This window comes from Alligator mississippiensis, chromosome 1 (assembly GCF_030867095.1).
Source record: "Alligator mississippiensis isolate rAllMis1 chromosome 1, rAllMis1, whole genome shotgun sequence".
Classification (NCBI taxonomy): domain Eukaryota; kingdom Metazoa; phylum Chordata; order Crocodylia; family Alligatoridae; genus Alligator; species Alligator mississippiensis.
This window is the reverse complement of record NC_081824.1, coordinates 244654519-244678945: the sequence shown is the minus strand read 5'-3', so window position 1 is coordinate 244678945 and position 24427 is coordinate 244654519. Positions and strand designations below refer to the sequence as shown.

Genomic DNA, 24427 nt, shown 5'->3' with positions numbered 1-24427 from the left:
CTTGGTTTCGGAAATCTTTTATTCCCTGTAACAAGACTATTATAAATGAAGTTAACTGCATTAAGTTGCACCTTAAACACACACCCCACACCCCAAAATGGTCTTAAAAGTAAAGTTTAAAATGTATTTTATTTGTGGCATTTATTCTATTAGAGGATAATAAGTATTTATTAACATTTTAAAGCAAAAATTGTAAATTCTTGCAAAATTTCTAACATGGTTACCTGAAGATCAAAACATCAAACATCAAAACAACCTGTAAACTTAGCTACGTATTCTCTTTCATTTCTTTATCTACATGCAAGCTCTTTTATATTCTTTAACAGCATCCAATCCATTCTAGGTATTTATATCACTTCAACACATGCAAACAATTTGAAAAACAGGAGAAAGAGAGAGACACAAAGAGAGAGAGAGAGAATCAAAAGCATTCTAGATTTAAAAAACAAATATATACCCCATTATCCACTCCATAATTATATTATACCCTTTTCTGTAAACTTGCAAATTTATAAAACAAATCTATTAATGAAGCTGTATAGGGTGATTAGTTTTTGCTCTGTAAATACATTCCGCCTCAAAATAAATAATGCTTAATAGTTTCTGTCACAAAAGAGCGTAGAGCTATCAAGACAAGTCAACTTAAAAAGTTGCCCCCAAACCTATGGCAGAATCTCATTTAAATAATTCAGAAATAAAAAAAAAGATTTAGTCAGTGAATCTTATAGTTAGGGACCTACTTAAATCATGGTTTTGTGATTTTTGTGGAAACCACAAAAAAAAGCGATCTCTGTGAAAAATGGCATTGACCGATATTTCCCAGGGAATTAACCAAACAATTAAAAATGGTTAATAAAAATAAAATGCTGGCTCCTCTGCGGGAGCCAGCAGTCCTCACTGCCCCTGTAGCTTTGCCTTGCAGCCCACCTAGGAAGGGAAGGCGCTGGCTGGCAGGGTGGCACAAGGGGCAGCTGCTTCCTCATGCCTCTCCACCAAACAGTGCCAAAGGGTGGGGCCACATGCAACTACCCCCTCATCCCCCCCACACCCCAGGGCCTCTCTGCTAATCAGAGCCAAAATGTGTGGCCTCTCTGCCAAATAGTTCCAAAGGGCAGGTCTGCCACATAACCACAAAATGGCTCTTTGGCCCTCTACCAAGCTGTGAAAATTGCTTTCTTTCACCATGAGTTAGTTAGGTCCCTTCCTATAGTAAGTCCTGAAAGCAAATACACTGAAATTCCATTGGGTCAAAGGGAGAAACAAATTCTTGAATCCGAGGTTCCCAAAAAGCTCCAGCTAAATGGACCGATAGAGTCCAAGATGTTCTTAAAGACAACACTTAATTTAGTGCATTTTAAATATTAACTAAGTTTGAAGCCAAACCAATCAATCTATGGTTTTATAGTCAAATAAAGCTTTGCGCATTTTAAAAGGGCCGAGATAGGGTCTCAATAAGCATGGGCAACACAAAATAATCATGGCACAACATTCTACACATTTGTAGTGGTCTCAAAGAGTAGCCACTATTGCAGCATTTGCAATACTGCACTATTGCTAATCCTGTAGAGCACTTTTACATGTGCTCAGGAGGTTGGGGGAGGGTGGTACTTTAATTAGGGTGACTCCAAGAGCGGCTCTAATTAAAGCGCCACAGTGTCTTGTGTACCAGTGTCCCTGTGCTTCAAAATGGCGGCAGGAGCGCTTGAACTAAAGCTCAGTCGACAAGCTTTAATTCAAGCGCCTCTGCCACCATTTTGAAGCACAGGGACACCGATACACAAGATGCGAGGCTGGCTACAGCATGGTAATTGTCACAACCCAAAGTTGTGATTTTTTGTTTGCGTGTGTGCTTCGGCACTGCTAAATTATTTCCCGCCAAATTTGTCGCTTTCTTTGCACGGTAGAGTTCCCTGTTGCTAGAGAACTCTAGTGCAGCGGGGGGTTTCCTGCCGGATTGCAGCTTCTTTGCAGTGTGCATCTCTTTCTTGCACTGTAGTGATACACGTTGCAAAGAAGTTCCCGCCATTTGTATTAGGGTCCGCGCCATGTTATTGGCCGACTCCTAATTTAGGCACACGTGGCGGCTAGCGATTGGCTTGCTAGCCGTACAAAAGGCTTGGGTAGTTTCCGCCCAAGCCGGAGGAGGGAGGAAGAGAGAGAGATTCTGTGTGAAGATCTCCAAGCGCTGTGGACCCTCGCGGACCCGATGCACCTCCCCTAAGCAGGCAAGAGAGGCGATAGAACCGAGCCTACGGAGCTTTCGCTTCTCGCCTCTCCCCGTCACCGAGCGCAATCCTAGACGTATCCCTTTCCTGTAATTTCGGACCCCGCGGAGCCTAGCAAACTCCGGGGAAAACTTATCGGACCTGCAGAGCCTGAATAACTCCGGGGAAACTTTTCAAACCCAACTTAACCGGACTCGCGGAGCCTAGCAAACTCCGTGGGAGCAATCCTTTTGTCAGAATCCACCAACGAGGGTTCAAGCGGGAGCTGTGCCTGGAAACTAGTCCAGCCTACACCGATACCATCTTTGGGTGTAAGTAAACAATCTTTTCAATCAACCATTACGACTCCGTGACTAATTCTAACTCACATGCGCAAAACCGCTTCGCGGCTCTCTCCCACCCCGCGTGTCCGGGCTGCCGGCCACAGCCCGCATGCACTGGAGACGGGTCCGGTACGACCCCGGTTCACCCCCGGCTTGCCCATGGCGGCCAGAGTGGGATCGGAATCACTGCCGCGCATGGCGACGAGGGCGGGCTCGGGGCCCAGCCCGCACAGTAATTACCACGCTCCAGCAGATTTGATTGAGTCTGCTCTGACGCACTGTAATTACAGTCTCCATGCTCATGTACATGCACCCATAGTCTCCAACTACAATCCTTCTGTGCACCTTCCCGAACAACGATGTATTTGGAAAACCAAGGCCTAAATTTTGGGAAAGAAGGTAATTCCATGCAAAGATCACACAATGAAAAGGTAGGAGAAAACTCACGGTGTTCTCCAGTCTGGATGGTCACAAAAGCAAGGTCCACAGCTGGACGGGAATAGCTGAAACCAGTAAGAACTTTGCAGGCAGATACAGTTGGAATAAAGCACTCCAAGCTTCTGCTGCTGTCTGAGAATCTAGAAGCAAACAAAGATCAAGAACTCTCCCTGCTAACCAACAGCAAGCCATACTAATAAGAGGGACAAATCTCTTCAAAAGGATTAGCAGATGTTGAACCTATCAGTATCTCACAATGTGTCCTCCTAACTCACTAGGATCACTTCAGTCTGTTCCAGATGGAACCTCAGTCTCTCTCTCTCATTCACAAAATGTGAGAGTAAGTTCACTACATGATATGGGTCCAGCTGCAGATACTCAAGCATGCTATGAATTTCTAGAAGCCACACTAGCCAAAATTCACCCAAAGAATACAATGAATGTGCTTATAGGTATCTTCCCCTGCTGTCACAAATGGAAAACTCTATCTGATTCGGACCTTCTCCACTTGAAGACACATGCATAGTCTCTTTCAAAGTTTCCGTATCTTACACGTTTTATAGTTAATGGATCACACAAGCTTAACCAATAATGACAGCTAATTTCCAGATGTATTTTGCATTAACCCAGCTTCTACTGACAGAAATAACCTTGGGCAAGAACAGATGCTGAACCAGAAGAGAGGGCTTCTAGTTACACAGAGATATGGCTGGGACTCTTGTCTCCAAGACTCTTGCCTTTCCATCCCTTTTCCTCAGCCTATGTTTTGCCCTGACTTCCATCCTTACCACCAGCTTTAGATGGTCATTAGGAGCATCAAAAGGTCACTGTGCAGTAAGCGAGCAGCCAGTCAGTCCACCTTCATGCAAGAGGTAGGCCAAAGACTAAGGCGTGATAAAAGGAAACGTGTAATTCTCTATCTCAGGGGGATTTGGGAGGGGCCATGATCCAGTATTCATGGTACTGGGACTCAAGTAACGGAGGGAGGCAGTGTTATAGCAGACTGCAGGGGAGGAGGAAAGGAAGAGGAAGTGTCCACTTTTGTTTGTGCTGAAAAGGTTGCTGGCATTAAAGAAGAAATAAAAATAACATACACAATGCACCCGTGCCCACCTGTATGTGCCTTTTCAAAAATATACTGTTACATGGGATTGTGCCAACCAGTGAATACAGACCTAATACAACCCTGTTGGTTAAGAAGGCTGTACAAAATGTTTGGAGTTTCTCACACCATAAAAATGTCATATTTGGTGACTACAGTTTCATAGTTGTGAAATATACCATAGCCATATGATGACATAAGAGCCATCAAGTTACTTTTTTCCCCACTCGCTCAGAGTGCATGTTAGCTGATATAGTTAACCAAATGTACTGAAGCAAAAATCTCAGCATCAGCCAGGGCACCTAGTGAAAGCATTTTGAGGCATTTTAAACTGACATGATGCTGCAAGGCAGAGAAACCAAAATCAACTGACTAAGCCATTTTCCATGTCACAATCTACCCATGGAATTAGTGACTGTTCATAAAATAGAACTTAGACAGAACATCACAAGGCCAACTTTTCTTCAACATCTTCTTAGCAAAATTAAGTTACAAGGGAGCCGAGGGCCACAAAATGAGAACATAAGCATGGCTCCCACAATCAACATAATTTCATTCCAATTAACTGCAAATATTTAGCTATACTAATATCCATACTTTAGTAAGAAGCCACACAGCCGCCAAATATGGCAACACCTCTAATGCATGCCCATCTTTCACAAACCCCTTTCCCCTATTTCAAGCCTACATTGTGTGCGGGCCGGGAGCAGTCCGAGGCCCTCAGGGACGCGCGGCGGGCTGTGGCCAGCAGCCCTGGCGCGCGGGTCGGGGAATGCAGGCCGGCGGACTAGAATTAGGCACGGACGCGTAGCGGTTGATTAAAGATTATTTTACTTACACCATAGATGGTCGCGGTGCAGGCAGGAAAACTTGCTTGAGTTGCAGTTACAGACAGGAAAGAAGAAAAGCAGACAAGAGTTCCTTCCACGCGAACTCTAGCCCAATCCGGTTGAAGGCTCTAAAAACACAAGCCCGTCGTGTCAACCGAAGAAAACAACTCGGAGAAAGAGCTCTGGATACACTCACACGAAGTTTGCTAAGCTCCGTGGAACTTGCGCGCAGGGAAGGGGTTCGTCGAGGGATCGTTCAGTGATGGGGAGAGGCCAGAGGTTGATCAGACCCCTATAGCCTTCTCAAGGTACACGCTGAGTCCGATAGGCTCCGCAGCGCTTAGAGTTCTTCACGAGACGTGAAGTCCTCCTCCTCCAGATGGTTGTGGAGTCCTCCAACTTGGGCGGAAACCGCTCAAGCCTCTTATACGGCTAGCAAGCCAATTGCTAGCCGCCATGTGGGAATAATTTAGAACTGGCCAATAGTGGGACACAAATTTGCATGCGGGTGGCGGGAACTCCTTTGCACCGGGGTTTTCTCTTTGCAACTGAGAAACGCACCCTGCAAAGAAAGGTCCTCGTGGCGGGAAATAATTTAGCAGTGCCAAAGCGCGCGCACACAAAATCACACCCTTGGGTTGTGACATCCCCCCCTTGTTGAAGGCACAGCTGAATTATGCCATACGCTCGTTACTTGGGTTATCGAGAGCTCTTACCACGGGTCATCGAACTAAATGGATAAACACAAAATTAGCTAACATAAGAAGTTCGTCCTCCAGGGATCGAATCAGATAATAACCAACACAAATACATATACACATAATCAGATTCATAACAAAGAACTGCACGATCAGGGCTTCAGAGGGCGTCATGGCGAAGTCGCGCATCAAGCCCTCACTTCTTCCGATGATGTTATCCTTCTTGGGGCTTCTCTCCGCCACAAACTCTGAATTCCGGGTCTGTAAACAAAACTCTCAAAAAATAAGTTAACATATAACAAAATATTTACAAAATTTCCATGGAACTACACTATCATTTTTAAAACATATAATACAAGCGTTTGCTACTTTAAACTACTCTTTCTTGCACACTCAACTGGATGAAATCGTCAAGGAGCCGTCATCTAATTCTTCTAAATAATGGAAACCTAACTCATAGGCCAGTTGCCATTGGCCTGCGTCCCCTAAAATCCGAAGTTGCCGCTTATTGAGTCCAGAATGCTGTAGGAGAAATCCAAACATGTATCGCTCCTCTGGTGTTCTCTGTGGCAATGATGGAAGGTCAGATTCTCGATGTCTTGTGCCTTGAGCCTCAGTCGGGTATCGACGTTCCCGATCACTAGATAATCTTCGCTCCATCAGGATACGCAGTCGTGACAACTTACGAAGAAGGTTACTCACGGGTCGGTTCACCACTGGGTTAAGCAGAATCCGGAGGACGACAATGTTCTTTCGCCCATAAACCTCAAGACAACTATCTATGCTATGAATGGTTACTGGAACGGTTCCAGGATCTCGTAGATGACGGTGAGGCCATGGTCTTATTCGCTGGAGTGATGTCAGTCCTAGTGCACATGCTCTGGGGTTCCAGGCACAGTACGAGACTCCGATGATCGCTAGCATGAGTTGCTCTGCGCCGGTATGTTCTGGCCGTCCATCATGCCATGTGTGGGCTTTTTGACCGATCAGTCCTGCAACAAGCGCTGGCACTGGAATAGGCCAGTGAACGTTGAACACCACCATGTCGATGTCAGTGACATGTCCTCTACTCCACGAAGCTTGTCTGACCAAGAAGCTTGCTTCTTCCTGGTTTAGCAGGTCGGATCCAAGTTCCACGACCAAACGTCCCAACCATACAGCTAGCGTTTCTTCATGCTGGATTCTTGAATCTCTGCACAACTCCTGTAATTCAGTTCTGGTGCAAGCGTAATAGGCAGTAGCAACTCGTCTGGTTGATGTTACAGGCTAAACTACTGCTGCTGGAGTCATTGCTGCTGTTACTTCAGGCAGGAGGGGCACTCCTCCACTCGATTCTCCCTTCCGTCGGCATGAAGGCGTGGTCGCCAGAAGCAACGCTGCATCGGTGGGCGGGGTCGCCGGCCGAACTCTCGCGGGTTTCTCTGAAGCTCCACCCTTCTCTTCCGGTTCTTCCATGCGGTCTCCCTCTTGCTCGGCGCCATCTTGACGTGGCGTCTCAGGATTCTCTTTCGCAGCTGCTTCTTGGACCGCTTGAACGGCCATATGCAGCTGGGCTTTCAAACTTAAATTCTTCTGCATTAGATCGGTTACAGCGCGAAAAGTTGCAGTTAGCACTCCCCCCTTGTCGTATTGTGGGGCCACCCTCTCATCTGCGGCACGTCCCTCTGTCTCCAGATCTTCACGGAGCTCGGATGGAAGCTCGCGACCCCTTAATCTAGACGCCAGCATAAAGGGGGCGAACTGGTCGATCGGCACCGGTTCTCCACTCTCCTGAGCACATCTTAGGCAATGGGCACACTCCCGGGTGAGGGTCGGGTTTACTGCGCCCCCCGGGTTGACTCTGGCGAGGGACACAGTGTCGAGGGGCCTGAACAGGACCTGCTCATCACTCATTATACACCCGAATGCCACGGGGTGAAAATACACTTCCCTCTCTTTCGGGGCTCCGTCTTCGGAAGCTCCCTCTTCTCCCTTCAGCTAAAGGCGTCCGCTGATAAACCTCTCACCCGTTCTGCCCGCCTGGTGGTAAGCGATATGCGCCTCCAGTTCCATAAAGTTTTCCACTTGGCGTTTTCCACTGCGCCAAGGGCAGTTCTTAACTAATTCTAGCTCCAGCGTGCCTTCCCCTGATCCCATCCTTGTCGCCATGTGCGGGCCAGGAGCGGTCCGAGGCCCTCGGGGGCGCGCGGCGGGCTGTGGCCAGCAGCCCTGGCACGCGGGTCGGGGAATGCAGGCCGATGGACTAGAATTAGGCACGGACGCGTAGCGGTTGATTAAAGATTATTTTACTTACACCATAGATGGTCGCGGTGCAGGCAGGAAAACTTGCTTGAGTTGCAGTTACAGACAGGAAAGAAGAAAAGCGGACAAGAGTTCCTTCCACGCGAACTCTAGCCCAATCTGGTTGAAGGCTCTAAAAACGCGAGCCCGTTGTGTCAACCGAAGAAAACAACTCGGAGAAAGAGCTCTGGATACACTCACACGAAGTTTTCTAGGCTCCGTGGAACTTGCACGCAGGGAAGGGGTTCATCGAGGGATCGTTGGGCAATGGGGAGAGGCCAGAGGTTGATCAGACCCCTATAGCCTTCTCAAGGTATACACTGGGTCCGACAGGCTCCGCAGAGCTTAGAGTTCTTCACGAGACGTGAAGTCCTCCTCCTCCAGATGGTTGTGGAGTCCTCCAACTTGGGCGGAAACCGCTCAAGCCTCTTATACGGCTAGCAAGCCAATCGCTAGCCACCACGTGGGAATAATTTAGAACTGGCCAATATTGGTGGACACAAATTTGCATGCGGGTGGCAGGAACTCCTTTGCACCAGGGTTTTCTCTTTGCAACTGAGAAATCCACCCAGCAAAGAAAGCGCCTTGTGGCGGGAAATAATTTAGCAGTGCCGAAGCACGCACACACAAAATCACACCCTTGGGTTGTGACACAATGTTTATATACAAATCCCATTTCTCCTACCAGTTCCTACTTTGGATCTCTACACTACCGGTTTCCATTGGAAGACAATAAAGGGGTCACTGCAGACACACACTTGGTACTGCTGCCAGAAAATGACAAAAGCATGTTGTGGTTTTTGGAGGAATGTCACTTACTTACATGAGGCTGAACACAAAGGCAATTGAAAGCACATACACAGCCGTGAACCTCCACAGACTATTTAGGGTCATAGATAAAAAAAGATATGCTAAACTACTGAAGCCATCTGTCCTCGTTTACGCAGGTATGCTCCCTAGGATTTATCCTCCAGTGCTCTTCTTAAGTTTCATTTAAAAAGTCTCAAGTAAATGAACTTTCACAGGGGCCACTGGATAAGATTATACATTAAACAAGCCTAATACTGAAAACTTGTACTCATGTTAGGCATCCCACTGACTTGAACTGAATTAGACTGATTGAAGGAAGGGCTACACACACATCACATCAGATCTGCAACCATCTATGCAAGCAATTCTGTTGAAGTCAATGAAGTATGTAAGTAAAGTCTGTAGGTCCAATGAGCACACTTTGGTAGGATAATAAATACAAAAGTTATTGGAAAAGGTGGGGTTCTTTTATCCCTAAAACTCTTCCTTGAGAAGGGTTTTCATTTTAATTTTAACAAAATTCAAGATCGTCACCAAATGGTTTGGAGCCTGATAAATATAAATCAAGCATATCCCAGCTTTTTCTAGGATGAATGACAACCCAAAAAACCATAAACAGGTTTCCATTCAAAACCCTTGTTTTCATTCCTTTTGTCGCATTTATGAAGTCACTCGCTCTGGGTAAGAAACCAGAAAATATGCAGCTCAGATTTCTCAAAATTTTAGGAGTTACTGCTGTTAAAAAAGCTAATTAATGTTGTTTTTGGAGGTTTTTTTTTAGAAAGAGCCAGAGTTCACATCTATGCTAGTATCTTAAACACCATTTACCCCTCCCTCCATTAATTTAAGAAAAAATAATTAAATATTTGTAGTTCACTTTTAAAAGACATTAGGTTTGAAGGTGCAATGCTTAAAACTAGATATTTCGCTGTAGTTCCCATCCAGTGCTCAGAAATGGCCAAAACATATGGCTACAGAAGATGAAAGGAACCCAGCATGTACCTGGTCAACTGTACCTTGTATTTTGTGAATAAAGAATTCCTCACATTAGGTATATGATCTGTTGAGGCTCCCAAACACTCAATTATGATTTTCTGGGAGTCAAGCTACCCCGGGGGGGGGGGGGGGGGGGGGGGGGAACTAAACAGATAACACACCAGAATATGGACTGTGAGGAGTAGGACTGGTCAGATGTTCTTTTTTTTTTTGGTCAAAACTGTCCTTCAATGGAAAAACTGAATCTCTACCACCTTTAAAAAAAAATCATCTATATCTGGCAGAAAAATTCCCAGGTCCAGGCCAAAGAAAAAACTACAAGTATTTTCTGCAATGGGAGGGAGAGCTCTAATGCTGCTCTTTCCATTCAGTCACCAGGACACTTGGAGACAGGTGATGCCAGATCCCTGGACAAGGTTGCTGAGAAAATGGAGACAGGCTTCTCATGAGCCCTTCCCTCTGTCACAACCAGCAAGGAGAGACGCTAGGTATTGATAGCCATTCATTTGTAGTGCTACAACTTGTCTCAGCACAAGGAAGCACTGAAAAAAAATATAGTGCTATAGGAGGGTACGGGCATCCCGAACCCCAGCTGGAGAGCTACAGTCATATGAAAGGTGAATTTTCCATCAAAGGGATGGATAGGACACTCAGAGAAGCCCAATCACTGACAGCCTAGCCTCTCCCCTGTGGGGAAGGGGGCCATACTGTCAATGAATAGCTGCTGAAGAGCCGCCTGAGGAGGTGTCGGGGGTGAGAAGAACTGTTCCTCTTACCCTCACCACCTCCAGTAGTGCTGCTGTTGGGGATCTGCAAGCAGGAATTCCCTCACCTTCACCCTAATTGCCCCCATCTGCCTGCTCTGTTGATCAGCTGATTAGTGGAGCCAGGCAGCAGTGGCTTCATCACAACTATAGAGGTGCAGCCAGCACCAGCTCTGCCATCCTGCAAGTGGCATCTGGAATTGCTACTGCCTCTGTAAGAATTTTGCTGTAAGAGTCCCTTTCTGGGACCCTTGCAGCAGCGCTAGCAGCAGGAGGGTCCCAAGCAGGACTTCCCAGCACCTTGCACCTGGGCAGGTGGTCAGGAAGCCAGTGTTCTTTCTTCCTCCCTCTCCCCCTGGAGGGGGAGGGAGGATGGTAGGGGAGGAACTGTGGGATGCTGAGAGTCCTACAGACCCCTGTAAAACCTGTGAAACAGGTAACTGTACAGGTGTTATACATAGTGCTCAAAATGTAGCTTTATGGAGAGGTTCCTCTTTGAAAGAGGTAATATTTTGTAGTAGTTCTGCCCTCTTTTGTAGAGCCACAAACAGCTTGAACAGCTGCATGGCCCCACTGCAGTCACAGTGCTGTTCCTTTTAAATACAGTACCCAAAATTAGGACACTACCTTTGGGTATGAATTTACCCCTGAAAACACTGTACGACATGCCGCCTCTTCTCTTCAATAATTAGTAAATTCAATATGCTGTGTGAAGCCATCAAACATTTTTAGTAACTTCAACCTTTAAATAAAAGCCATCACACTTCCACTTTCAGTTTTACTTTTTTTCCTCATGCCAAAAGACATGCTAAAGTGAAGCTTGTGTTTTTTGCATCCAGGTATTCCCTTCTTTTCCTCAGCAAAGATCTCCTACATCCCACATTCCTCCTTTTTCTTTGAGACCTGTGCAGCCATGGGTTTGACAAAGAGGCAGGGGAAGATACAGACTGGACTGCATACAGAAAACCTGCACAAACAGGGAACACAGTTTTTTTCTTTAAATAAATCAGTCTCTCAGAAGTTAAGTGCACCAATTATGTGGCTAACATTAGGGCAACAAATTTTCCCTTGCCTTCCTATTGCCATATGCCTGTCATTTTTTTCCTACAGTTTCCATTCACTGTTTCAAACATGTGTTGCCACTTATGTGCCAAGAAAGGAATCTCTGAAGTACCCCCTTTATGTATGATGAAATGGCAGACTGAATGGAGCCAGGGAGAACACCATTAGCAGTTATTCACACTTCTGTTTTCTCTTAACTTCCTTTTCTCTAAAGTTTATTCCTTTTACGCAAAAGGATGTGTAACCATAAAGACATCCATGACTCATACTGCAGAATATATAACTTTAGCTATGTACAGCAGAAGCAGGCTTTAAAAAAAATTAAAGGCCACCTTAAATAAACTTTTTGTCCTTTCAGTTTCCAGATGGAAGATTCTTTTGTGAATTGCTTCCCAAAGCAACAACACTGGGGATCCAACATTCTTTTCATGTAAACTCATTGCTATAGTTTACCAGTGTTTAGCTGCCTATCTTTTTATGGACTAGATCTTTCAAGTACAGCTTAGGAGAGGCTTATTTTACGACTTTTTTTTTAAACGAGTAGACCTTCAGAAAGTATGTAAAGCAGCATTTCCCCCCTAAAAATGGTAAAAGGAAAAATCTATATAAATACTTCTTCACAAAACATATTTTGTGGAATAAATTAACAAAATGGCAACCCAGCTTGATGACTTGAAAACCCCCAAACTTAACATATACATTTTCCTGAGGATTTCTATTATTGCTGCTGAGACAAATAGTGGAATTCCAGCTAAATGACATCCTAGTAAAGTAGGTTATCTAAGTACTATGGTAGCTCCATCAAACAAAAGTCATTTTGCCTGTTATGAGTCATTCACTGACCTGGAAAATTGCTACAAGCTTCCTAAGAGCATGAGCATGGTAATAGGAACATAGTCCATCAGAATATACATGAAAATATGGGACAAAAATAGCTAAATATTGCCACAGTGAGTCATGCAAAATTAGATAGCACAAGGGCAAATTCTAGAGTAGTAAAAAATAAATAAAATGTGCTGGACAGATTAGAGAGATACAATAATGTTCAGTAATGGTCATGATAAATCTTTCAAAAATAAAATATTTAAAGAATCAAGTCCCAGTTAAAATATGCCTGGGACTTAAAATGGTCATGGTCAAATGGATTTTCAACCTGAATGTGAAATAAAGGGGGACATCCATGCAGTAATATATTGCTTATACACACAGAATACTTAACTTCATGAGACCTCCTCCAGGCTACAGTAACTAGATAATAAGCTTTTCCCCAGTATTGTGTGTGTACAGAATTGTCAGGTATTTTCTTCCAACACTCCCTGCAAATTATAAAAAATCCTGCAAAATATTTAAGATGTTCCAAAAGAGAACTGCATAACAGCATTGCTGTGTTACTCTGACATTGATGAAAAATTTGGTAAGGCTTAATTCAAAAGTGCTAAAAGATAAACTAAAATGCACTTTTATAAAACCACGCATAAACTCTTCCCTTAAATCGGTGTACAATTAAGTGAAGGGGAACACATTTACTTCACGTAAAAAGAATAAAAATTTGCCCTGACTTACCTCTTTATGAATACAACGAAGTTGAGCTCAAGTTCAGTGTTCAACCCCTCTAGCCCTGTGGACTGGATGAGTGGCACAGGGCTGGTCTGTGGGTATGATCCAGTATAACAGCACAGCCCCTCATGCCAGACCCAGCTGCAGAGCAACCATGTGCTAGCAAGACCTAGCATGCAGAACCATGTCATCAAGACCATGCGGCTTCTCGCAGGGCTGGAAATTTGGGGGCAGGGAAGTGATGGCAGCATTAGTTACGGGGCTCTAGGAGCAGTGCTTCAAGATGAAAGTAAGGGAAAAATCTATAAAATTTGCAAGTATGTAATTAAATGTGTGAAAATGTGGTTCTATTCTGAAAAACAATTCTAGAAGGGACATTGTGGAGGTCCATGTATATTGCTTCGAAAAGACATCAAATGAAAGTTGCTCTATTTACAAGTAAAATGGTACTTTCCTTTACCTCCCAGTCCTGTCAACTCAAGCTGCAACCTGAGATTCAAGTTGTGTTCATTCTTGCTACTCATCATCAGGAAGGCCTGCAAGTTGCTCCTCCAACTGGCACTTGTCCAGTCTCACTGTCAGAACTGAATAAACATTGCTCTTGACATGCAAGAAGGAACAGAACCAAGTATGCAGTCTCTTCACCACGTTGGCTCTGAAGCAATAACTCAATAAAAGATAGCAACTTACTTCTGCTGCTGAAAAAACTAGCATGACCCAAGATGGTTTTTAGAATGTGGTCCTGCTGATTAAGGCAGTACTGCTTATACAAAACAAAGTGGAAACCTGTATTTGAAGTATTTTTGTTTAGTTTTGTTTTGACCAACATCATTTTCAATTACTGTCAAATAGAAAGAATTTAATAGGTGATATATTATATCATCAAAAGGTAAATTCCAGTTTCTTAAGGAATCTCTACCAGTCCAGATATCCACCCGAGAATGAATCCTTGTTTCTAAATCATTCATGGAAAGCAAGTACATATACCTAACAAATACAGCTCACAATCCTTTGAGCTAGCACCCAGTTTACTGCATTCCTGCAGTAAAAATCACTGGGGAGTTTGAAAAATCAGGATGATGATCCCCAATAATGAGCAACAGAAGGAGGAAAGGCTACAAGAGAGAGTCAGATTATTTGCCAGGCAGAATACTTGATGGGTGGAAGGGAGCAAGAATCAACTAGCCAGGTACCAAATCCCATCTTTGGCCTACAGGACTAGCATAGCACTTAATTCCACCATATTCTTAAAGATGAGAACTTTATACACTTCACACCTTCCCTCTGAAAACCTCATTTGGCATTTATATTCCACCTATATTTGAAGTATCAAGCCTATTTATAGATGACTAAACTGAGGCACACAAGGTTGCCCACCTGGGGATCTTGATTTTCAGGGGTGCTGAGTATAACAGGAAGCTTAGAGCTCCTGTTACTCTAAGAGAGTGAAACTGCAGCAGATGAAACGCAGGAAGCTGAGCAGGGGGGTTAGCTACAGAAGGAAAGGCTGGCTGTTCATCAAGCCCATAATGAAAATTCCTGTGGGTGGCTGGGGAAGTCACCTAACTGGAAGGGGGCAGGGCTTGGGGAGCATATAAAATCAGAGTCTGAGCCAGGGCAGTCAGTCTGGCTCTGCAGGCTGAAAGGGAAATAGCTCTGGAAAAGGGAGGCTTCAGAAGAGGTCCCGGCTTGACCCCTGGGCTACCCTAGGGAAAATGCAAGTAGGATACTTCTGGCTTGCAGGGGGATAGGACTCAGCATAGGGTGCAGTTTGTGGTACAGCTGATGTTTTTGTGCAAACATGGCATGGCATTAGTGTTTTTGCTACAGGGCTTATTTCTTTGTTATAGCTTGAACCAGCAGATTGCGCTAGGACTATCAATGGTGAGTCCCAGCAGTGCCCAAGCATGGTAGAGACAGGATCGGGGGGGGCCAGTGACTGAGCAGAACAGAGATAGGGCCAGAGGGCCCAGAGCCAGAGTACGTGAGACAAGGGCCGGAGCCCAGAATCATACAAAATTAGGGCTGGAAGGGACCTCAGGAGGTCATCTAGTCCAACCTCCTTCTCAAAACAAGAGCATCCCCAACTACATCATCCCAGCCAGGGCTTTGTCTAAATGGGTCTTAAAAACCTCTAACAACGGAAATTCCACAATCTCTCTGGGTAGCCTGTTCCAGTACTTTACTACCCTCCTAGTGAAAGAGTTTTTCATAATATATAACCTAAACTTCCCTTGCTGAACTTGAGAAAATTGCTCCTTGTTCTGTCATCTACCACCACTGAGAACAGCCTAGCTCCATCCTCTTTCGACCCCCAGTTCTGGAATTTAAAGACTGCTTTAAAATCCCCACCTCAGTCTTCTCTTCTCCAGACAAAATAAGCCCAGGTCCCTCAGTCCTTCCTCATAAAGTAATGTGTCCCAGCTCCCTAACCATTTTCATTGCCCTCTGCCAGACTCTTCCCAATTTGCCCACATCCCTTCTGTAGTGGGGGGCCAAAACTGGACACAGGTTTGACACAGTGAGCCTGAGCTAGAAGGTCCAGCAGGAGAAAAGGGGCAAAGCCCAAGAAGGCTGAGGCCTCAATAAGGGAGACTGATTGAATGGGTGACATCTGCAAGGCATGGGTGTGGCTACAGGGAAGGTCAGAGGCCATGAAATTAGCCCTTATGGCAATTCATGCCCTAGGGGCATGGATGGGCCAAGAGGGCCCCCTTAGCACAAGAAGCAGGATTGCGACCAATGGGGTCTGAGAGACCTGCTGGTCGAAGTTAGACAAGGGTGCAATCTGGGATCCAAGGGCAGCCTCCCTTTTCACCCTTCAACTCATGATATCAAAGCATGGCAGGTGAAGGAAAAGGAAGGGGAGCCAGAGAGCTTGATCAGAGGAGTTGCAAGGCCACCAGGGGGTGTCACAGCCACCCCTGGGATCCGATCCTTGCTACATGAGGATCTGGCAAATCCTATTTCCTTCTACAGGAATGAGAGGTAATCTGCAATACAGCCAGCAAAAATTAAGGATGCTAATGCAAGAAACATAGCAGCAGTATTGTTTCATTATGATGCCTAACATATTCACTATTTGACATGCAAATCTCATAAAGTAGATGTACCTTAAGGCTAACTATTAACAGATCTAATCCTGAGATTGTTTAGCAAGGTTTGATTGTGATCCTCAAATTAAAATGCCACTGAAAGAAAAATTAAGAGGATATCACATTTCAACACTATGATAGTCAATATGTCCATATTTTTATGTGCAACTTTCTTTTTTAAAAGGACTTTGTTTCCAATACTTAAGAGACTTCATATCTTTATGCTTCAGCTTGTATAATTAGCATTCATTTACATTAAAATGAGAGTAAAAGAAACAGGAAAAATCAAAAAAGATGAAAAATTTTGATACCCACTTCATACTGCTCTCACTAAACACTAAGTTGGTTTTGAATTTAAATACTTGAACTTGCCAGGCATATAACAATAATTTTCTACACATGGTACTTAACAAGTGAATAACTCTAAAAGGAGCTTAAATTAGCTTAGAAAGAGAAGTTTAATATTCCATGACCAAAAATATTTCTTTCCAGTATTTTTAAGTGGATCATTCTTCAATAAATTAAACTACAGACTGTGTGGAAATTATTGGTCTGCCTTCTTTGAATTAATTAATAATAGCAATTACACCTTGTGAAATTTTAACAAAATGTTCTATAAACTTAATTGTGCATGTGGGGGGGGGGGGGGGGGAAATCAACTTTAGCCAGCATTTACTGAAAGAAATTGAAAGTGAATTAGCACCAAGTTATAAATCTTCTCTACTTAACATATACCCTTCTCATGCCATTATGTTTGTAAGGGATTATTTCACATACTCGGATTAATACACTAGACTATTTACAAAATATAATGAGATGACTACAAAAGGGTTAATTCAGTAAGATTACTTCTTCCCCATGAAACTACCATTCAGCATCCTACCCTCAGGGTATCATCAACCAATAAAGCCTTTGTTCTGATGATGTAATGCTTTTAATGTGATATCCCACTGGGGAGGCCTTTGTGGAGGTATAGACAAGTATAGTAGTGACTCTGCAAATGAGATGATGTAATGTTAGTATGGAAGTGACTACTTTATACTGGTTTCAAGACTCTATGAATGCCCAATGTAAAAGCAGACATTTTTAGAGGCTGGGCATTTTTTTCACATGAGCATGAACTGCTCAAGTAGTTTTTAGAATAGAGGACTTGCACTCCTGACTCACCTGCCTTTCCAGTATTCACACAACTTCTGACACCAAAGACAGAACAAGTACTTCTTTCAACATCCATTGCCAAGAACTGACCCAGAAAATATGGCTTAATTTTAAAGTTTCCGGTTCTCAAGTTATATGTACCAGTGATCCCTGTTACCACAAGTAGCTGGTTGCCAAAGGACAGACGACAAGCCATGTGATCAGCTTTCAACTAAATCTTACTTTAAAAAGGAATCTCTCTTAAAACCCATGTTTGTGATTAAGTCTGTGTATTCCAATAATGGAAAAAAAGGTGTTTTCTAGCAACGGAGTTTTTTCTCCAGCCTAAAAAACGTGTTTTCTCCTGGCTAACCATAAGAACATAAGAAATGTATTCAGGCAAAAAAAAATGATTACCCTTCTGCAGCACAGGAATTTGAAATTTCTTGAGATACCCAATATATGGAAATCAATTTCACATAAAAGATGTACAACTGAGACACAAAGAAATTTTACTAATTAGAATGCCCTTCAGATTTTGACGTAAACTTTGGAAAGGAACACGTACCCGCTACTCTCACTGTTAAATTAAGCACATCAGAAGTAATCGATGAATGCAATGTGGCTATTTACAGCTTGCATACAAATTTGAGTTCATAAATCAGTAGTCATATTCTGGGGCCCTTATCAGTTCCTTAATAGCAGGAAAACTAAGCAAAATGTATTAATGAAGACAAAAGAAACTTTTGTATTTGTGGAGATTATTTTCTAAAATTCTCAGGAAGAACTAAACACTTCATATGTCCCTGCCATTATAACCTCAATAGTTATTCTCCCAAAAAGAAGACTAGTAGCAAAGAGTGGCTAATAAATAAAAATGGAGATAGGGAGGGATGGAATATTTGAGCAACAATGGCAGAAAATAAAGATAGGCTGAAATAAGCTGACAACCCCAGGCCAAACCTCTATTACAGGCCAAGGCACAATAATTCTTCAATGTCAAAAACCACCAAACCATGCCAAAGCAGCAGAATCTTTTCTTTCACCCAGACATCATGCAGCCCACAGCAGAAACATGTTCCATTTGATAGAAGAGCTTCTCCATATGCATGAAAGCCCATTTGATGCCCATACTATCGCCATTCCTGAATTCAGACTAACGTGAGACTGAACATCATTTGTTTAAGACTGTGAATCGGGACAAATCTCCTTTGAAGTGAATCAGCTACGGAAGCTTCGCACAGTCCTACTGTTTCCCAGTGGCAAGCCTAAAACTTCAGTTACTTCCCCCATCCCCTTTCTCCTCTGTAAGAGCAAAAGAACCACCACAAACCTCATCGTATTACAATATGAACACTGAAAATCCCTCTTCAGTCTTTTCTTCTTCCTGGAGACCATAGAGCAGAAATTCATTCATGCATAAAAACACTTTTGCTCTTCTTCTTCTTGTTAAATAAATCACTCCCCTCCATGGGGAGAGAGGAATGGGAAGGGGGTTTGATAATTAGTACCTCCATTTAACTCCAGAAGGGGATTAGATCCACAATGACAAGTATAGGATAAGACCACGGTTGAAATAAGCATAGACAATTTTGTGTTGTTTGTTAATAGCTGGTAAAGAAAATAAGTTAGATTTATTTATCTGCAGTCCTTTAATAAAGAGTGCATGGAACTACCACCTCATTCTAATTGAAACCAGGTTTTAGAGAACCAATCACCTCCCTCCATACACCCTTGCAGTTTGCAAAGAGAGATATAGCATCTAGCTTCCTTTATATACCTTACCTACAAAAACCCTAAACCTTAACTATAAACCGTAATTACAAAGACCCTCTGAGGCATCTGGGAATCCATTTCCAAAAAGCAGAAGCTCTCCTACCATCAAAGTATGCTTAAAATGGAAAAGATGACATAAAAAAAATTCACTTCCTGTAATACAGAAGCAATGAAAATTAGTCAAATTATGCTTAAACAAGCAACACCATGACTTCAATGTGTGTACAGTACCCTTTTCAGGGCTGTATTTAAAGCTAAGGTCTAATCAGGTTTCAGTCACTTGTTCCAGAGACTAAACGAAGGAAGAAATCAGGAACCTCAGGGCTGTCTTTCATAAAAGCTTAAACAGATCCCATATTACTTGACCTCAAGTCAAACAGTATTTAATCTTACTGATACAGGAAATGCTATCATGTCCTGAAGTATAAACTTTCTGGACACATTCTCATATGTTAAAGTTTCCCAATACAAACATTGGTAAAAGATTTTAATGTGCTTAAAGAAACTGCACATTTATGTCACTTGATTTTTCAAGTCCAGTTCTAAAGGAATGCAGAACTTCCCTTAGAATTGTGTAAGCATGTTATACTTTCTCCTCTCTAATTCTAACAATTATAAGGTAGTCCAGCCTCTATCTCTGTCAGATCTAGGCCCCTCTGCCAAAATTATCAACCAAGATGTTAACTGACCTCAGCTACAGCTGTAGTTTTACAACACAAATACCTATCCCACTAGGAATGCTACTGAGTCCTCTAATGCACAGAAGACTGGTCAGTGAACAAACTGTATCTGGCAACATTAGATACATGCTGAAGGCTAGTAGTTGAAAGCTCCATGTTACATTCCCAAGTCAAAGCCATTTCATCCTTTCCATATAAAGTGTTTATTTCTACCATTCTTGCTATTAAACTTAATCATCCCAAACATGCAATTGGCTTCCCTGTAACAAAATAACTTCTTCTATTTTAATTTAATTACATTCATTCCACCTCTTCCTTCCTCATCAGGAACATAAAGCATTAACCTGTTGCACACGTACTTAGTCTCTTCTCATCTACTAAAGACACAACCAAATAAAAAGGATAACAAACTTACTATCACCAGAATTCTATTGAGTTAGTGTAAAACAAACAAATGTTAGGCTAAAACCCAGTCAAGACTTAGTGGAGTTATTTATAACAAACTATTCTTGAGAAAGAAGGTCTTTCAAAATCTGTGTCTATGGTGCTTTATCATTCATTCAGCCCACACACTTCTTTATATGTATTTTTCTAAAAATTAAAAGTTTATTGGAAAAAATGTAACTTAAGACTTTTATCCTTCAGCCCTGCTACTGACTACTGCTATCTATAAACAATTGTAATAACAGGAAGCATTGAAAAAAAAGGTCTAGATTTTTGTATCAGTAGGATCACCCAAGATTGGAGAAGTTTTATGGCCCTGTTAAGAAAAAAGGTAAGAGATCTGGAAAAGTCTTATAAAAATGGCTTGTGCTCATGCAGTTCAGTTTAAAAAAAAATAATTTACACCTCAAACTTACAGTTGTATTTTTTTAGAAAGAAATATATTCTGTCCAGCTTACAATTTTACCTTTTTTACATTCTATCACTGTACTGTATACTCCAATGCATCTTTTAATACACAGGAAGCCCCAAAATGAAATCTGCACATATGTACTGTGATTACAAACTCAATGCATATACAACTGTGTTAAAAGACTTTAGCTATCCTATCCTCCATCTAAGGCGTAATAGACTTTACATTATGAGCTCTCAGCTTGCTGCCCAGAGACAGAGTAAGCCAAAAGAGTTCTACAAGAATTCCTTTAGCTATGGAGAAGTTACTGGGGGAAATGTCATTAAGTGAGTGGCATGGAACAGAGTTTGTACAGGAACTACTCGGATTTTAGAGAATGACAGGTTTGGTTTTGTTTTTACTATTATAAGTCTCTGACCATGAACTGTTTAAGTAACTCCCTTGTGCTCCAGCAAACGCTTTTAGGCATAAAGCACTTTGCCTGAATAAGCTGCATTCAGTTCATCCCCCATATGATTTTCTTAGTTACAGTCCAGTCCATCAACAGTGTTATCTGGAGGTATCAGACTGATAAACGTATTCCCAGATATGACCATACCCGTCTTGCTGAACTTAGTATAGCTCCTTCTGCTGACTGTCCTTCAGCAGCTTCCAGAAGGGTAGATGATTTAATCAATACTCCCTTATATTTCTTCCCCTCTTTGCTTGAGGTACTTTATTTTATTTTGAAAATTTTGTTGCAGACCTCAAAAGCAAAGCAGTGGCTGAAGTCTGCTAAACACATTCCCAAAACCCAAGAGGCTCCTTGAAGAGCACCAGCTATCGGCAATGTTAGTACAAGAAACTACCAGGGACTGTACACTAGGAGATCAAGAAATTCTCTAAATACTTTTCCAGACTAGGGAACTGAACCACACAACCAAGACAAATTCCTAAATCATTAATCTATCAGAAAGCACAGCTCTCCTGAATCCCAAATGGACCAAAGTCTTGCAAGCTGTATTACATCCCTGGAAATCCACAATCCCAAATAACCTATATGGGATACAACATGCAGCTTTCTCCTCCATATCAGCCCACCAAAATTGAGGTGCTCGTTTTAAACAGGGAATCTGATTTATGCCTGGATTAAAAGCAGCTTGATCTGATTCCTGCTCCACAATTTAGCAGCTATAATATTACTATTCAGGCAGCTAAATAATTGACTTGATAACTTATTGTTCTCCAATCCACACGTGTTAAATGACCATCTCTCCTTTTTAATGGTCTTGATGTTCCACTAATCAAGCTAACTTTTCTTAAAGCAATGTTGCTGTCTGCTAGCTGCTCCTCATCTCCCTCCTCCTATTTCACAGCCTAAACTGGCAAAGGAAGTTGAGTTAACTGAAACCTGGGCTCTGCCCCTACTTACTCTATGAAGCCATAGTTCTGGAAAAAATAAAACTTTTTTCATTAACTCTGTCTTTCAAAAACAAGGTATGCTGTATGTGAGAAAACAGGATATTTGCTTCTCTATTGTTTCAGCACAGATTCTTTAAGCAGGTATTAAAATTATCAGTAATCCTGAAGTACTGTGAGAACTATGATATCATTAAACAGGGATTACTGACTGGGTAACTGAGACAGTGGGAAACAGCACTAAGATTACACAGAAAAATATGTTTGAGAGAGTGGTTCCATAAAAAACACCAATTTGAGGCAGAAAACTCATGTGTCAACTTGTACAATAAATAAAATGTTCATAATTGCGTTTATACAACTCAAAGACTTTCTGCAGAAATTTGGTGTAACAGCTATACTTTTACATTACAAAGCCATGGGAAGCAGGTAAGGACCCAGAAAGGAGAACATTAAAACAGTGAAGCAAAAGATTCAAATAAATCTTGATCATAGACCAACCCTAATCAATTATCAAAGCACTTGTGACCTCATTACTACTTGTAACACAAAGAAGTCTCCTTATATGTCAAACTTGCACTCTATCTATATTCATGGAGGAGGCTCACAAAAAGCTTGGGACATAAAGATAGAACATGGCTCTTGCTGAATCTTGTAGTAGTTGCATGAGGGCCAGTACACAAAATGCCAGATCATTTTATTCTTTGGACTGGGTTTTGCATTCCGAGGCATTTGTGGAGTAGGGTTTCCAAGTACCATGTGGGGAAACACAAAGTCTTAGTCATGCCTCTGAGGACACTCAAGCAGATCAAGACATAAACTCCACTCAGGAGTTGAAGGGACTTACGACTGCTGAAGGTACTTCCCTGACTCTTCTCAGAGCCTTGAAACAGATGTGAATCATCTACTAACACCCAAAGCCATGACTGCACCAAAAAATTACATTAATAATTAATTTAAATCAGGTTTAATTTGAGAATGTCCACACACAGGTTTGTATGAGTTTAAATTAATGCTTTAGGTTAAACATTGGGCTCATTCATGTAGAGAAGCCCTCCCCCCCCAAAAAAACAAAACCAGGATTCATGATGAGACAGCCAAAGAGTGCTCAAGCATGAATCCATCCCTGAGGCTTTAGGGGAATAATACTGGCTTGATTAAACATCACAGGAAATAGAGGAGAAGACAAGACAACAAGCAGGATCATTAGCCTAGTCCACTTAACTACTGCACAAAAATATTTCAAATGTTCTGTTTCCAAGCAGAGACATGCATGCGTAGCATGAAACTCACTGGAGGACACAAATGTAACCAAGTCTTTAAATGGCTAGGTGGGTAGTATGGCTATGGAACAGGTTACCCAGAGAGGTTGTGGAATCTTCATCCTTGGAGTTTTTTAAGACCCAGCTCGACAAAGTCTTGGCTGGGATGATCTAGTTGGGAGTGGTTCTGTTTTTAGCAGGGGTTGGACTAGATTACCTCCTGAGGTTCTTTCCAACCCTCATTTTCTATAAGACTATGATTCTGCTGCCACTGTTCTACTGAAACAGCAATCCCACAGCCAGGGATAGCATTTTTGTTTTCTGCAGAGGATCTTTGTGTATTTTTAAAAATGCATGGGAAAAACTACTTGAAAATTAGGTGGACTGAGACAAAATTATACCTTGATTAAAATAAAAGAATAGTCATCAGTAGGGACCTACCTAGTCTATGGGGGCTGCCCCCAATTTTGTGGGCAGAAAGAGGGCCTGATTAGCTATTTTGCAGGTAGAGTATGGTGGACCCCCATGCCTCTGATTAGACAAGGGACCCCACATATTGGTGGAGAGGGGCAAAGCCATATGACAGGCAGCCCTCACAGCAAATCAGCAGCGAGGGGTGGGGGCCAGGCATCCTGCCAGCAGCCATTTGAGCAGGCAGCCCCTTCCCCCTCCGGCAAGATGCCACACCCCTAATTAAGTTTTTTCCCCCCCTGTGGATTTTGTAGGCATTGTCTGAATTCGTGGAATCTGCAAAATCTGTGGAATCACAAATTCAGTAGGTCCCTAGTCATGAGGCTTGATGTATACCCCAAACAAAACTGGTCCAACCCCACTTTTCTTGTCTATGTTCCATTTCTTCCCAATGCTCAAGAACAAGACGTAAATAACTCTGGATTTAGGTTAGAAAGAAGAATATACAAATACCTAGTTTAAGTTTGTTTGCAATAAAATGTACATGAGTAATTTTTATCAAAGATTTTCTCTTGATCCCATATGCAATAAAGGAGCAATTGCATGGGCAAGTATGGAACTCCTGCCAACTCCTTTAGGAGGAAAGGAATTAGTAGTTAAATGAAGACATGCAGGCACATCAGATGTCAAGGCTGCATCCTCGGGAAAAAGTACCTAATTAATCTTA

At 42.5% G+C, this 24427-nt stretch overlaps 2 protein-coding genes across 4 annotated transcripts in view; one reads left to right on the top strand and one right to left on the bottom strand.

Moving 5' to 3' along the window:
* Positions 1–24427, bottom strand: part of CMSS1 (cms1 ribosomal small subunit homolog) — a 417726-nt gene that overhangs the window by 324857 nt on the left and 68442 nt on the right. The window contains exon 2 of the mRNA XM_059720440.1: positions 4927–5046. The gene's annotated coding sequence lies outside the window, so the exon portion shown is untranslated. The remainder of the gene's footprint in view (positions 1–4926; positions 5047–24427) is intronic.
* Positions 1–24427, top strand: part of FILIP1L (filamin A interacting protein 1 like) — a 343045-nt gene that overhangs the window by 255174 nt on the left and 63444 nt on the right. The gene's annotated exons all lie outside the window — the stretch shown is intronic.